Here is a 15,750-nt window from a genome sequence, read left to right as displayed (position 1 = left end):
GTATTTAAGTTAAAATATAAATCACCGTGGGTAAGCATCCGCGCGGTATAATCAGACCACAATGGTCAACGTACACGGCCAAAATAGCTCGGCTGAGGTAAGTTTTTAGCGATTATTTTTTCTATCGAGTCGATTTAAATTTTGCCTCATAGCCTACCGACCACGGCATTTCCGATGCTTTCTAAAAATGCATTTTGTGTCGACTAACGTTTTGTATTTTCTGAGAACATTCAAACAATATTTACAAATTTGTCAATGACAACGTTCACACTATTGTGTAAAAGTGTTGCTAATAACTTTATTTATCACATAAACTGGGGCGCAGGAGTGTAATAAATAGAGGATATTTGTTTAGTTCAGTGTAAGATCGGAATATATTTCACCGAGTGAGCACCAAAAGGTATATTTCACGAGTGGCGCAGCCACGAGTGAAATATGAACTTTTGATGTTCACAAGGTGAAATATATTTCGATCTTACACTAAACTTAACAAATTTTCTTTTTATTTTATGCAAAGAAACGTTTTAAAAAGACATTAAACCTAATACTGAATGAAAAGCGCGCCATTTAATAATACAACGTGACGTCATTTACGACGTCACGTCATTAAGTTGGTACCCAGTTCTGTGCACGCTGGTATTTCACTGAAACAACGTAAGGGGCTTAAATTCAAAACAGTGAAATTATCAAAGTGGTAATTTCACTGTTTCAAACAGTGAAATTACCAGTTTTATATCACTGATATATTTCTATAAACCATCAAAAAGCATGTAATAAAGCCATTTAATAAAAACGATATTACACTAGTGTGATAACACTTTGACGTGACGTAATTTGCGCTATATAGAAACATAGCGTTAAAGCGCGCTAATGTTAGCGTTACACTATAGGCGCGTCATTGAAAAATTACTCATTTTTACAGTTTACTGTTCTTACTTTATATATGTGATAAATAGAATATTATATTCGTGTAGATTCAATACTAAATTTATTGAACTCGTTGAATAAAACAATATTATGCTCGCCAGAGGCTCGCATAATATGTTTTTATTCAACTCGTTCAATAAATTTAGTATTAAACTACACTCATTCAATATCCTCTATATCTTTAGCATATCCGCGGGGGTGGAACCCCTTATGTATCTCAAAAATGAGCATCGGTAAAAATTATATGTGAATTTCCGCTGCACCAGATGTGAAGCATAGCACCAGATGTGACTTTAAAAATAGAACAATCGCAGGGTAAGTTTTCATATTTTTATACATTTATATAAAATTCACATCTGGTGCAGCGGAAATTCACATATAATTTTTACCGATGCTCATTTTTGAGATACATATGGGGTTCCATCCCCGTGATGTCAGTGCTAAGTAAAATTTTACGTTTTGAAATGTATAAGAGAATGTTGTCATTTTCTGTATTTACAATGTACATTGTATTTAAAAAGTGTCCAACTTACAGAAATGTCAACGTACATTAATAGTGGTCGGAACATAAGTGCAACTTCAGAGTAATTGGCTTTTTTCCAACAAAAAAGTTGGCTTTCTATTAAATTGCCCTTACAAACTGTATATCAGTACTGATTTATACAAATGAAACAGTTTTGAGTACATTCATTTTTAAAAACGCAAATAAGCTTAAACAACCCCGACATATTATGTCCTTTGCAAGTAGTGAGTAGGTCACGATGGATCCATTTTACAAGATAGGGTGTTTACGTTTACGTTAAGTTCATTAGTTTTTTAGCTCGACTTTGTCGTTGCCGTTGCTGTTCGCAAACCACTAACACTAGATCTTAAATGTTTACGTTTTTTGTGTATTGTCTTCATACTTGGCCACATCAACTCTGGGACAATACCTTCAAGTACACCATGTATATCATGTAGATCTCTTACCTAAACTGAATAAAAACAAACAAAAAGATGTAGGACATCTAAATATTAAAGCAAACAGTATGCTTTAAATAACACAAATTGAGGTACAATTATTTTTCAACATATACATTTGTGACGTCATGACTTGATGACGTCACGATGGAGAGGGTTATGAATAGTTAAAAATAATGTGAACTATACTGTAGACTAGTATTATTGAAAACTTATAATTTGTACAATTGGTGAGTTCGATTTCATTGCCAGCATGTACTAGTGGTACATTTTTATTTATTTATAACATAGTAGACCTTCTTTCTGAATCTTTTAGATATATATAATTATCTTCAATCAAGATATAAATTATATCAGTTTGAATCATTTTGTGTGTTCTTATTGAAATTTGATTGTGTTCAATAGATATTTCAAGCTCTTGATTACTTGATTTTAAAACCGGAATCAAATATAGAGCATGCAAATGAACGTTGCTAGGGATGTTTTTGTCGTAAGATTTATCGTAAGTGAATTTTTTATCTTAAGATAAAATTTTAACTTACGAGTGGCTTTGTGAAAATGACTTAAGATTTAACTTACGATTATCGTAAGTGAAAAACTTAAGATAAATCGTAAGATTTTTTGTGAAAATGTCTGCAGACTCGCCGTATGTAAGGTCAGTTTTATAGTAGTGTCCTTATGTGACACTCAGTGTTTGATTAGTGGGTAGTGTCGTGCGTGTCAGTCAGTAGTTTCCTGTGTATGTAGTGTCCTGTGTGTCCGTAGTGACGTGCGAATGAGTACTGTCATGCGTGTCCGTAGTGACGTGCGTGTGAGTAGTTGTTTGTGTGTAGTGCCCTCTGTGTCCGTAGTGACGTGCGTGTGAGAAGTGTCATGTGTGTCCGTAGTGACATGCGTGTGAGTAGTGTCGTGTGTGTCCGGTGTCCGTAGTATCATGTGTGTCATTGAGTGAGAAATATCATGTGTTAGTGAGTGAGTAGTGTCCTGTGTGTCAGCGAGTGAGAAATGTCCTCTGTCAGTGAGTAGTGTATTGTGTGACCGTAGTTTTGTGCGTGTGAGAAGTGACCTGTGTATTAGTGAGTGATTAGTGTCCTGTGTGTCAGTGTGTGAGTAGTGTCTTGTGTGTCCGTAATGTCTTGAGTGTGAGTCCTGTGTGACCGTAGTGTCGTGATTATGTTGTGATTCTGTGTTACATTAGTTTCCTGTGTGGTCGTAGTATCGTGCGCGTGTGTGGTGTTCTGTGTGTCACTGCAGTGATTGAGTTGTGCCCTGTGTGTCCGTGTGTGAGTAGTACTTTTTTGTGTCAGGTCAGTTTTTTAGTAGTGTCCTGTGTATCAGTGTGTGAGTAGTGTCCTGTGCGTCGAGTCAGTGTTTGAGTTGTGCCCTGTGTGACAGTGTGTGAATTGTGTCCTGTGTGTGAGTAGTGTCCTGTACGTCAGGTCAGTGTTTGAGTTATGCCCTGTGTGTCAGTGTGTGATTAGTGTCCTGTGTGTCAGATCAGAGTTTGAGTTGTGCCCTATGTGAGTAGTGTCCTGTGTGTCATGTCAGTGTGTGAGTAGTTTTTGTTAATTATTTTTAATTTTTTAGTATTTAGTATTTTTAGTGGAGAAACGGGGGATCGAATTCGCATCCCCTAGACTTGTAGTCAGACAGTGTTACCACTGCACCACAGCGCCCGCTCTGATTCATAACTATTTTGGAATTCCCACAGTTAGTACACTTGAAATTGAGTTAATGCAATTGAATTTTCACACCTAAATAGTAAATAACCCTGTTAGGTCTAAAGTGTTTTACAAGGCAGACATTCTTGTCCTTGCTCGAGGGGTTATGATAAGGGACTTCTCACAAACGAGTAGTAAGAGGAAAAAAGTAACATTATTAACAGGCAATAAAAAAATTATATCAGAAAAAGCCATGTTCAGTTAAATATAATCACAGTTATTTTATGGACAATAAGTAAGCTGATATCAATACTTGTTGTTTATGATAAATGATGGATTTAATCTAGTTTCAATAGTTAAAAATATTTCTGTTGGCGGAAATTAGGTGAAAAAGTATGTTAAAGCAGCCAACCTCCAGACCCATGCTAATTATTAATGCAATGTGAATTAAAGGTGAAATATTTTCAAGTGAACAAAGAAAGTAATTAGAATATTGCAAACAACACTTAACATAATAATCTTTTAGGATAGGCCTTCTAGTTAACGAGGCAGACACTGACCTTTACTCATAAATGACTTATCTTGAAGGTCTTTTTTTCTTCTTATTTGCTGTAACTTGCTATAACTTTGTTATTAATGAATGGATTGACTTCATATTAAGACAAAACATTCTTTAGGATAAGACCTAAAATGTTTATCAAACTCAAATTGAACCTGGCTCATTAATGACCTTAACCTTAATTTATGAACTGATTCCATTTATACCTGAACAAAATAACACTTGTGATCAAACGAACATGTTGAATAATTTAGGTTTGATTTCCACCTCTAAATGTCCTTGACCGTCAAATGATTGAATTCTGCTTATATTTTTAACTCCGTCATTTATTTATTATTTATTTATGGAAATGATTCAAAATTAAACAGGAATTCGCTTGAAAAATTATAGAGTGAAATAAGATAAACAAACAAAGTTTTATCAACGTTTCCAAAATTAAACCACCACATTATAATAATAATTACATTTTTTCTTGAAAAGTAGTCCGGCAAAGAGGTGCCCATTCATGCATACCACGTGATCAAGTGCCGTAGATCAGTAAAAATAAACGTCACCTTGTTATCGGGCCGAAATTGATACAAGTGACAGGATAAATATTTATCCTGTCACTTGTATCAATTTCGGCCCGATAACAAGGTGCCGTATATTTTTACTGATCTACGGCACTTGATCACGTGGTATGCATGTTTTCCAGACTACTTTTCAAGAAAAAATATAAAAACTGTCGTTAAATCTTCTGTGTGTAGAATAACGAATTTTGGAAACGTTGATAAAACTTTGTTTGTTTATTTTATTTCACTCTATAATTTTTCAAGCGAAATAAAAATTATTAAAAGTGAAATAAATGTAAAACTTAGCTCGTTTGCGATATTAAAATAGCATACTTGATTTGATTGTTTTGCACGTGCTGTTTGGCGCTACATTGTGACGTCACGTAAACAATACTTTAAACGTCTGTACAGCGTTAACGACTGAATAAAAGATATTGGTGTTCGAATTCATTTTCTTAGTTAGACCATTTTCTTTCATTCTAGATAGTTTTCACAACAAAATTCGACAAAAAATTGTTTTTATTTATCACATTTTTCAAACAAAATGGCGCCCTCAATGTGTAAAGACACAGGGAGATAATAAGAACGGCGAGTGCATTGTTGTAGAAAAATTAGGGCCTTCTTTGTTTATATAGAAACATTTAAGATAGTGTGATTAAAGGTAGTTTGCCTAATAAAATTCTTTAAAAAAAAACGATGACAGGATAAATAGAATAATAGATTGGTGCCGTGGATGGAGAAAGTTTATCTGGCTCTGCTCCGGAATTTATTTGGTTCGCCTTCGGCTCACCCAATAAATTCCTCCGCCTCGCCAGATAAACTTTCTCCATCCACGGCACCAACCTATTATTCTCTATATCAAGTGACGCAACTGCTGGTCATGAAATACCGGTAATACCTATAAAATTGTAATTCGGCGTCATCGTTATCCTTGGACTCTTTTGTTGTTACGGAAGGCACTGGCTTTGTTGAGCAACGGACGCTTATCCTATTCCAGGGGCCTCCGTGGCCGAGTGGTTAAGGTCGCTGACTTGAGATCACTGGTCCCTCACCACTGTAGGTTCGATCCTCACTCGGGTCGAAATCTTTCATGTGAGGAAGCCATCCAGCTGCCTTACGGAAGGTCGGTGGTTCTACCCAGGTGCCCGCTCGTGCCTGAAATAATGCCCGGAGGGGCACCTGGGGTCTTCCTCCACCAATAAAAAGCCGGAAAAAAAATCGACGAAAAAATCTCGGTGGGACGCTCTAGGATGGCCCGACTTGAGTGTACGGTCGCCCATATGGGCTTTCCGGGGCGACCTTAAATAAACGCATTAAAAAAAATATATATATATCCTATCCGTTTACGTTATTAAATTACTGTCATATGATCTATGTTAATACAGTATAAAATATTCAGCAAATCATTCAGCAGTCTGAGTAACTGGATTTTTTTTCTTCTAAAAGAAAACCAACACAAAAGAACAAATAAATAACATTAAAAAAACGTTAAAGGTTGTTTAAGCTTATTTGCGTTTAAATACTGTTTTCTTTATATAAATCAGTACTGATATACAGTTTGAGAGGGCAATCTAATAGAAAGCCAACTTTTTGTTGGAAATAGCCAATTACTCCGAAGTTGCAGCCTTATGCCCAGACCACTATCGTGTGTACGTTGACATTTCTGTAAGAATAAATACAAAAAATGACAACAGGAAACACGTTATTTTTTCATTAAAACATTCTCTTATACATTTCAAATCGTGAAATTTTACTTAGCACTGACTATGTGTAGTTGTCATCAACAAATTTGTAAATATTGTTTAAATGTTCTCAGAAAATACAAAACGTTAGACGACACCAAATGTATTTTTAGAAAGCATCGGAAATGCAGCGGTTGGTAGGCTATGTAGCATATTTTAAATCGGCTCGATAGAAAAATAATCACTTAAAACTTGACTTGTGGTCACGTGACCAAAGTTGCTTACCCACGGTGTATAATTTGTGCCGTTAATGTTCACACGCAAAATAATAATATTCATGAATTTCTTAGCAGCCACTATATATTTAAACGATGAAGAACGTATAAAAGAGATAAACGGAATCCATAAAGAAATCCCAACACGGGAAACGAGAAAAGGGCGGAACTAAACAAAATGGAATCATAACCCTCATATATGTTAAGGATTCCACAGAATTCATTAGAAAACTACAAAACATAACAAATATTTGTACAGAATCACTATTTGCAACAATGGGTGTGTCATTTTTATATAGTAATATACCCCATACTGATGTAATCAACGAATATGAATATAACCTAAATTTGTGAACTGGAAGGCAACCGCATTTAGTTGCAGACATTTTACGTCTTATTGAAATAGTGCACACTAGAAACAACTTACGGTTTGGTGAAGATAACTATATTCAACATTATTGGCACCAAAATGGCATCTTCTTACGATTATGCTTTTAAATGCATGTGAAAAAAAACCAAATAAAACAACAACAACAACAAAAAAACAACTCAAAAAGCCCTCAATTTAATTATCTTAGACTCTATAACTATTTCAAAACAAATGCAGCAACTGTCAAATTGATACTAGCTAATGCCCATCACTACATTGAATTTTCCTCATGCCATCCTTGTCCTGTAAAAAAGTTATTTCATTTAGCCAGGCTAAACGGTACCGATGAATCACAATGTCAATGTAAGTTTTTTAGCGAAAACACAGTATGTCTCGTCATGGGCCTAAAATAAATAATATTTGTTTCCCCTCCCGCTACCTACCCACAAAAATCACAACTTCTCCAAAAATATTTGCCTTACAAAAAGAAATCTTTCACCAAACATTGAAGTGAGAACCGCGTCTTTATATGTCTCGTGTTATTGTATTGTACCAAAAAATGGAACATATATTGTATGTGTATTTAACTTTTAAACTTTGGTTCAAAACTTTAAATAATAATAATAATAAACTCTTTATTTAACGAAGGTGACTTATTAAGACAATACATCAAAGCATTTGATACAACACATATAATACAATATAAAATCTTATTTTCAATAAAACATAAACATAACAACGGACATATTCAAGCAATTGTAAAGATTACAACATTCAGTAAATCTTAATCAACAAAGAAGACATAATTCATCTCTAGATAATAATAAATGTTTGAAATGTGATTTAAACAATTTAAGACTTGAAATATTTCTTATTTTTAAAGATATAGTGTTCCATAACTCCATACTAGAATAATTAAAAGTACGTTTCAAATAATTTGTTTAGGTCGTTTATGCATACTATCTTTTTTACGTGTTGATCTTAGTAAGTAAGTTTTATTTTGAGATAACGGAATTAGATTAGAAATATATGCTGGCGTTAATTCATTCATCGCTTTATATACCATAATTCCAGAAAAGTATTTACATCTAGATGGAAAAGATAACCATTTCATATTTTGAAACATATCAAGAGAATTTGTTTTTACGGGTTTTTTAAAATAATTCTGGCGGTTCTTTTTTGTAATTTTGTTATTCTATTTAGATCTGATTTGTTACATTGGGACCAAATAATACATCCATAATCAAAAGTAGGGGCAATGTAAGCGTTATAAAATAATTGTTTCATTTCAGGTGTAAGAAATATTTGAATTCTTTTCAGCAGAGATATTTTAGAAGCAAGCTTAGAACATGTTTTGTCAATATGTGTTTTCCAAGATAGACAGTTATCAATATGCAATCCAAGTAGCTTTTGACAATGAACCTTATTTATATTCGAATTCTCAATATGCAGAGAAAGATTGCCGATGTTATTTATTTTACATTTTGATCCAATTATCATGCACTTGGTCTTTTCTGGATTTATGGCCATATTATTGAGAGTGCACCATTCCATTATTTTAGTAAGTCTAGTTGCAACTCAGACTGTATATTACTCAAACTTTGGTCAGCTATGTGTAATGTTGAATCGTCTGCATACATATCAATGTCTGAATTCGTAGTGACTGATATATCATTTACATATAAAAGAAACAGTATAGGACCTAAGATTGAGTCCTGTGGCACGCCTGATATAACCTGTAAGCTTTCAGATTTATCATTGTTGACTTTTACCATTTGCTCTCTGTTAGAGAGATATGACTGGAAAAATTGTACAGAGTTTTCAGAGAAATGATAAAGTTTTAATTTATGAATCAGTATATTATGGTCAACTAAATCAAAGGCTTTTTTAAAATCTAAAAATACAGCACCTATTATATTTCCATCATCAATATTCGTAAGCTATAAGGCGGATCAAAGCCGTTTGGCAAGAATGATGTCTCCGGAAACCTGACTGGTGTTCATTAATGATATTGGTATAATGAAGATAATTATTTAGCTGATTTGCAACATGCCTTTCAAGAATTTTTGAAATGGTTGGGAGAATAGATATTGGCCTATAATTATTGGGGTTTGACTTATCTCCCCCTTAGTGTAAAGGTATAACACGTGCTAGTTTCAGTTTATCTGGGAATATACCTAGTGAAATACTCTTATTAATAATTGAAGTTATTGCTCTCGTTATAGAGTCTTTACATAGTTTTAACATATTAGGACCAATGCCATCAATGCCAGAAGATTTATTTTTATCAAGGTTGTCAATATATTTGCTTACTTCAAATGTGGTTATGAAATCAATGTCAAATTGCTTATGTCTAAGTTTATGATCTAGAAAATCTTTTAAATACGAAAAATTGTTAACATTAAAATTAGATTTCTTAATTATTTTTGAAATTTCTGTAAAATGTTTATTTAAGGCATTTGCAACATTCACATTTCCTTCAAAAAGAACATCATTAATGTTTAATGTGATTGGTAAAGACGGTTGCTGCTTATTCTCATTTGATATGTCTTTTAAATTTTGCCATAAATATTTACAACCTCTCGAATCTTCAACTGCCTTGTTATAGAACATCTTCTTACACTTTTTTAATAATAGCCTGGCATTTATTTCTCCATAACTTATAATTAATACAGTCTTTACAACTTTTATAGTGATATCTTTTATTGCGGGCCTCTTTAATTTCGTCAGAGTACCAATCTGGTTGTTTAGTCCTTTTAATACGCTTTACTTTTACAGGCGCATGTTTGTTAAATAATGTTTCAATCATATTGTATAGAACATCAAGTGAGTTATTTGGCTCTGCAATAATTTCAATCATATCAAAATTAATAGCATTCAAATCATCTTTAAATACTTGTTCATTACAATTCTTGAAAGAACGATAATTTATCGTTTTATGCGAGAAAGCATTTGCCTCCTTTCTTGTAACACAATTTATTGTAAACGACAATGGATAGTGATCGCTTAAGCTTAAATTAGAGACACTCACATCATAAATATGGTTAAGGGAAGATACGTATAAATGGTCAATTATAGTAGATGTATCTATAGTTTCTCTAGTAGGAGATTGGATTAATTGCTTGAGGCCAAAATCTTGAACAATATGCGCCCATTTGCTATTATTAAAATTGTTAGGGTATGAATGTTCATATCTCCAATTACATACAAATCTAGATTATTTAATTCTGCAGTAATTAATTGCTGCTCATAGAAAACAATCCAAGACTGGTTACTGTTAGGTGGCCTGTATAAGAAATTTAACAGTACAGATTTATTGTGTGAAAAATTAACCTGTAACCAAACAGATTCCACATTTTGCGTTTCTATGTCAATTCGCTTTCTATAAGAAACAGTATCTTTGATATATATTACAATTCCACCGCCACCCTTTAATACCCTGTCTCTCCTTTCAAAAGTATAATTATCAATTTTGAGATCCTTATCTTCTACTGAATCACATAACAGATGCTAAACATTCACAATCCGTTTTGAATTTCATATAATTTCAGATAGAAATAAAAATAATTATTTTGGGTAAATAAATCTTACCTAGTAACTGCCTAACCAAACTAGTATTGGCCGCGGAATAAGAATAACAGATCATTTTTTTATGCTTATATTGCAGCAGCAGATTCTAGCTTAACCCTTATTGAACTATCTTATTTCCAGCAAATCTTTCTTTTCGCATTATATTTGCTTATATTTTATTTTGAATACTATTCAATAAATCTAAGAAAAAGCAAAAACAATTAATCCAACCTCAGAATGCTGGACTCTATTGTCGTTGGATTTAGCTCAATACAGGATTGGAGCAGTACCTCTAGACGCTTGCAGAAATCATGATCACAAAATAGACAAATATCGTTTTTTTCGCCGATTTTTACATTTTTCCTTGATTATCGTACTTGATTCGGTGTGAAAAGATGAATTAGACCTGTTAAAGTTCATTCCGTTGGGTAAAAAGACAAGATTTTAGCATTTTATCATTCAAGCGCCTTGTCCGGTATATACCGGAATACGGTATTTAGTGTGGTGCTCCAATTCTTTTTTTAGTCACAGCCATTGTCGTTCTTTCCTCTAAGGTGTTTACTGACATCAACGCTTTATTATAGTTAACGTCACGGTATTTGTGACGTCACAATAGGTTTGGATGCTATTTTTAGATTTAAACGAAAATTTTATAAACGATCCTTTCCTATATCTATAAAAATTAGAAAAAATACTCGTCGATCTCTGGTATCGACACCATACGCGTCCTAGTGCCAATTCATAATGTTCTATAAAAAATAGTTTGTAACTCGGCGATGGAACAAGACACTTAAACCCCCCCCCCCCGGCCGAAATTTCAAATCTTAAATATAGAGGACATTTCACCTTTGGTTTATACAGAATTGATTTAAGTTTGATTGTGTAGGAAGCTATAAGCTTATAGACACACTTTTGAATCCGGTTCTGGAACCAACCAGTACGTATTGAGCAATGAGTGTAAAGTTTCTTGCTCAAGGAAACAACGGCTTGCGCCTAACGGGGTTTGAACCCATGCGGCTAGCGACCATTAGGTTACTCGTCACACGGCCATGCCGCCACACTTCACCTTTTAATAAAGTGTCTCAGGTTTCTAGAGAGTACAGTGTCTAAGGATGAGGTGTCTGTAAGCATTGGCGATGTATCCTGAAAAATATCTTTACAGCTATTTGAAAAACTTACTCGACAACAAGCATTTCTAAAATATGAATATATGCATAAATTAATTAAGAATGAGCATATATTAAAATCGACCATGTTAGGGAAAACTTTTATTTCGGCTGATCTTAATTGTTAAAATTGTATACAAGCATCGTGAGCATATTTTTCAGGGACATGTTTTATTCAGCGTCAAATAAATACATATTAATATTTGATAGATATATCAAATACATGTATATTGAAAGTGGTGGTAAATGTTACAACGCACAAAAAGGTTTCGAAGTTTAATGATTTGCTTGTACATGAATATGTCTAATAAACGAATGTTTCTTAAGGTTAAAAAAAGAAAACAAAAACAGTTTACTGCGTGAGCAACAACAATACAGAATGCATCAACACTCATTTTAAAAAGGGAACTAACTTCACCAAGATAAAGTTTACAATTTAACATATTTAATTCCCCTGAGATGCATACAATGATTGTATTAGCATTGAAAACAGTAAACGTTTGGTAATTGCTATGTTAGATTTATGTGATGAAGGCAAATGTCACTTATTTGATAAAACACAACTTAAAGACTTTATGGATAAGTTTACCTGGTGAACTTTTATATTTTTGTATACACTGAACAGATAAGTATCATAATGTAATGAATATAAGAAAGTCGTGGAGATTTTTAACCATTACCACGCTAAATAATTTAAATGGACGTGTCCATTTTTTAAATCTCGTCATAACCATTCATCATATTTAAATAGAATTTCAAAATATCAAACATTGCAGACCGTGGTCATGCGGCACCAGGGTCCTTCAAATAGACTAATTGAAATACCCTGGCGGCACAGAGGTGCCTGCTGATCTTTGCAATGGTCGCACGTGCAAATCTGTCGTTGGCAGCATGCTTAATGTGTTCAGTTAATACTAGCATTTCAGAATCACTTTATGTTAGTTTTAAATGTTTTGCTTATAATCTAACTAAAAAGCAACTTGAAACGTTACTAAAATGAGATCACTTCACGTGCAACAGCGTACGAACATTGCTGCAGTGTCTTCATATCCATATGAATCTCAGTAAAAACTATGCAAATGAAGAGAAAACATCATTGACAATTTTGGAGATTAAATTACCCCAAAAAACAGTACAAATAAAAAAGGACGTTAAGCGGGCATGGATCCGAAATGAATTTTCATATAAATTGACATTGATTACGAAGAGTACATCGGTGTAAAATTTCCGACAAGCAGGTGTAGTGTAAGAAAGGTTTTTAACAAAATGCTAAACATATTTAATGTCATTTATGTCCCTCTAATGATTTATTTTTAGTTCATGACACATTTTATTTCGTTATCTAACCATTTAGACGGATAGAAGAAATAAGCAGTTATCATTTTTTCTTTTCAAAAAACGTCACAGTGACTTAATTCCTTTTTTTCCCTCAAAAGTAGCAATATATCTACTTATTTTTATAATAAATAAACAGAAGTAGCAATACCTCAGAATGCTGGACTTGCGCTGTTTGTCTCTTTGACGTTACCAATGATAAAAACGTTCATGTAACAACGTCAGCAACAGTTACGTCACAATGCGTGGCAATCTATTTTTAGAAATTCTTCTTCTTAATGTAACAGTTATCATTACACAATTATTAAAACAAAGTGTAAAAATTGACATAGATTAAGATCACACTGGCCATAGCTTTCGCAGAAGCGGTGGGTCTACCGCAGCGACGGTGGAGTATTCGTCGCAGAAGCGGTGGATAAAATATGGCCGTTTGTTGTTTTCGGTAAGTATATGACTGAATTTTGTTTTATGTTTTAATGTTTTACTGGAAACACTCAGTGAGACTGGAGCACACATATGTACTCTTTCAACCTATTACACGGGCACGGTGCAATTCATTGCCGTTTATGCAAACACTTCTGTACAGTTTGATGAGGGCACGCCACTTTTGCCTAATTTTGGTTAAAACACATACAAATGTGTGCAAAACGACCCATAATACATCGGCATGAAGATTATGATAAGGTTATGTATAGACATCAATAAAAGTGAAACCGTCATTTTTATTTTTCGCCTTTGTATGTGTGTGTGTGTGTATGTGGGGGGGATATTTATTTTGGTATAGTAATTTACAAAGTTTACTGTCAAGAAATTTTTCATTTTCTGATTGATTCTTATTTATAATACTCGAAATTATTTGATAAAGTCACAAGATCCCAAAATTGTCAATTCATTCAAGTAGTTGATAACTTCTCGTGATGATATTGTCACGAATAGCAGAGACCAGTCGTAAATTCTTTCACAGCACGACAACGTTCCTTTTTAAATAATTCCCGCTCATTTTACTTTTGTTCATTACAATATTAGAGAAGGGAGGTAACTTTAGCAATAATAATCCATCGCAAATATCAAAGTTAATTCCCTTGTTTACATTAACTTAGGGAAGAAGAAGAAGAAGAAGAAGTGGAAGAAGCGGAAGAAGAAGAAGAAGAAATGATAATAACAGTGCATGAATTTCGGTATACCTGGCTTTCTCTTGTTGATAAAATGTAAAATATATTTGAGCCGCGTCATGACAAAACCAACATAATGGGTTTGCGAACAGCATGGACCCAGACCAGACTGCGCGGATGCGCAGGCTGGTCTGGATCCATGCTGGTCGCAAACGCACTATGTTGGTTTTGTCATGACGCGGCTCATTTATGCTTATTCTCACACCGACAGGAGAATACGCAGAAAAAATAAAGCAAAATTATAGTCTATGGTATACTAGTATCATGTGCAATTAGCTGATGTTTGACTGTACGGCACATTGCATTTGATCTGCTGGAATTTCTGACTTCAGATCAGATCTGTTTTTATCCAAATTGAATTTTGGTATGAAATTTCTTGGTTTAAATGTATAAAGAATTTCGTAAACATAACACAAAAATTGAGCTGTCAACAATAGAGAGCCTGGTCCCGGCTATATGCACGTGACACAGACTAACCACTTCCGGTTCCAGCAGGTTACGGTTTAATCATTAATATGAGCCGTGTCATGACAAAACCAACATAATGCTTTTGCGACCAGCATGGATTCGCTATCGGTTTCTCTACTTGTTATAATGTTTGTAAAGCGAACAGCATGGATCCTGATCAGAATGCGCGGATGCGCAGGCTGGTTTGGATCCATGCTGGTCGCAAACCCTTTATGTTGGTTTTGTCGTGACACGGCTCGTATTTACTTGAAATTTATGCTTTCTTAGAACAGTTGGTGCGACGAAATTTTCCTGTCAATGGCAGTATATAACAGTTCACGTAAGACTGCTATGGTATCATTAAATCATTATACATTTAACAAATCAATGAGTGAAACATGGACGTAAATATAATATAGATACACAACGGCTGCATTACATGAAACAAGGCTAAAATTGTTATATACAATATCATCTAGCTGGTGTCAATGAATTGAAACCATTTGTTACATTTCTTTTAACAAGCGCATACCAATGCTGGTATTTTAGCTGTAAAAACGAGAAATATAAAACTATTATACTAAATTATACACAAAATCTAGTCATACCTCAGAATGCAGGACTTTTGCTGTTTTTTCCTCTGACGTTACCAAAGACAACGACGTTTATGCAGTGACGTCAACGTCAGTTACGTCACAATATGTTCTATCTATTTTTAGAATAAAACGAAAGAATTTATCCAAGTTCTTTCTTTTATGATATTAAACTTGTTTACAATGTATACCAGATTCAGATGGGTTTTATTTCAAAGAAGTAACCATTTATGTCTCATTTTTGCTTATCCAGCAGTTGTCTGTTTCCTTCTTATATATATATATATATATATATACGGAATTTACCTATGATGTGTGTGTGCGCGCGCTTGTGTACGTGGTTGGGTTGGGGTTTTATTTATACTCGGCACAGGAACTAACCGTATGTCCGAGACCTACGGCGTCCTTGCCGGGCCGCTGATTATAGCCACATCCGGGAATTCAACTTCATACAGATCTGCCCAAGTCCTATTCTTCGTACG

At 34.0% G+C, this 15,750-nt stretch overlaps 1 protein-coding gene across 3 annotated transcripts in view; it reads right to left on the bottom strand.

Annotated features, from left to right (window-relative positions):
* LOC132741895 (serine/threonine-protein kinase Nek10-like) overlaps window positions 1–15,406 on the bottom strand; it is a 28,663-nt gene extending 13,257 nt beyond the window's left edge. Inside the window, exon 1 of one of the 3 annotated variants that reach the window (XM_060730161.1) lies at window positions 15,284–15,406. The gene's annotated coding sequence lies outside the window, so the exon portion shown is untranslated. Of the gene's footprint in view, window positions 1–10,786; window positions 10,808–13,207; window positions 13,312–15,283 lie in introns of those variants that run through there. The other 2 variants (XM_060730163.1, XM_060730162.1) reach the window with 2 other exon arrangements.
* Between the last annotated feature and the right edge of the window lie 344 nt (window positions 15,407–15,750).

Source organism: Ruditapes philippinarum, unplaced genomic scaffold (assembly GCF_026571515.1).
Source record: "Ruditapes philippinarum isolate M1 unplaced genomic scaffold, ASM2657151v2 ctg1339_1_1_1_1, whole genome shotgun sequence".
NCBI classification, from domain to species: Eukaryota; Metazoa; Mollusca; class Bivalvia; order Venerida; family Veneridae; genus Ruditapes; species Ruditapes philippinarum.
The sequence above is the reverse complement of the archived record's forward strand: the minus strand, read 5'-3'. Positions and strand labels throughout refer to the sequence as shown.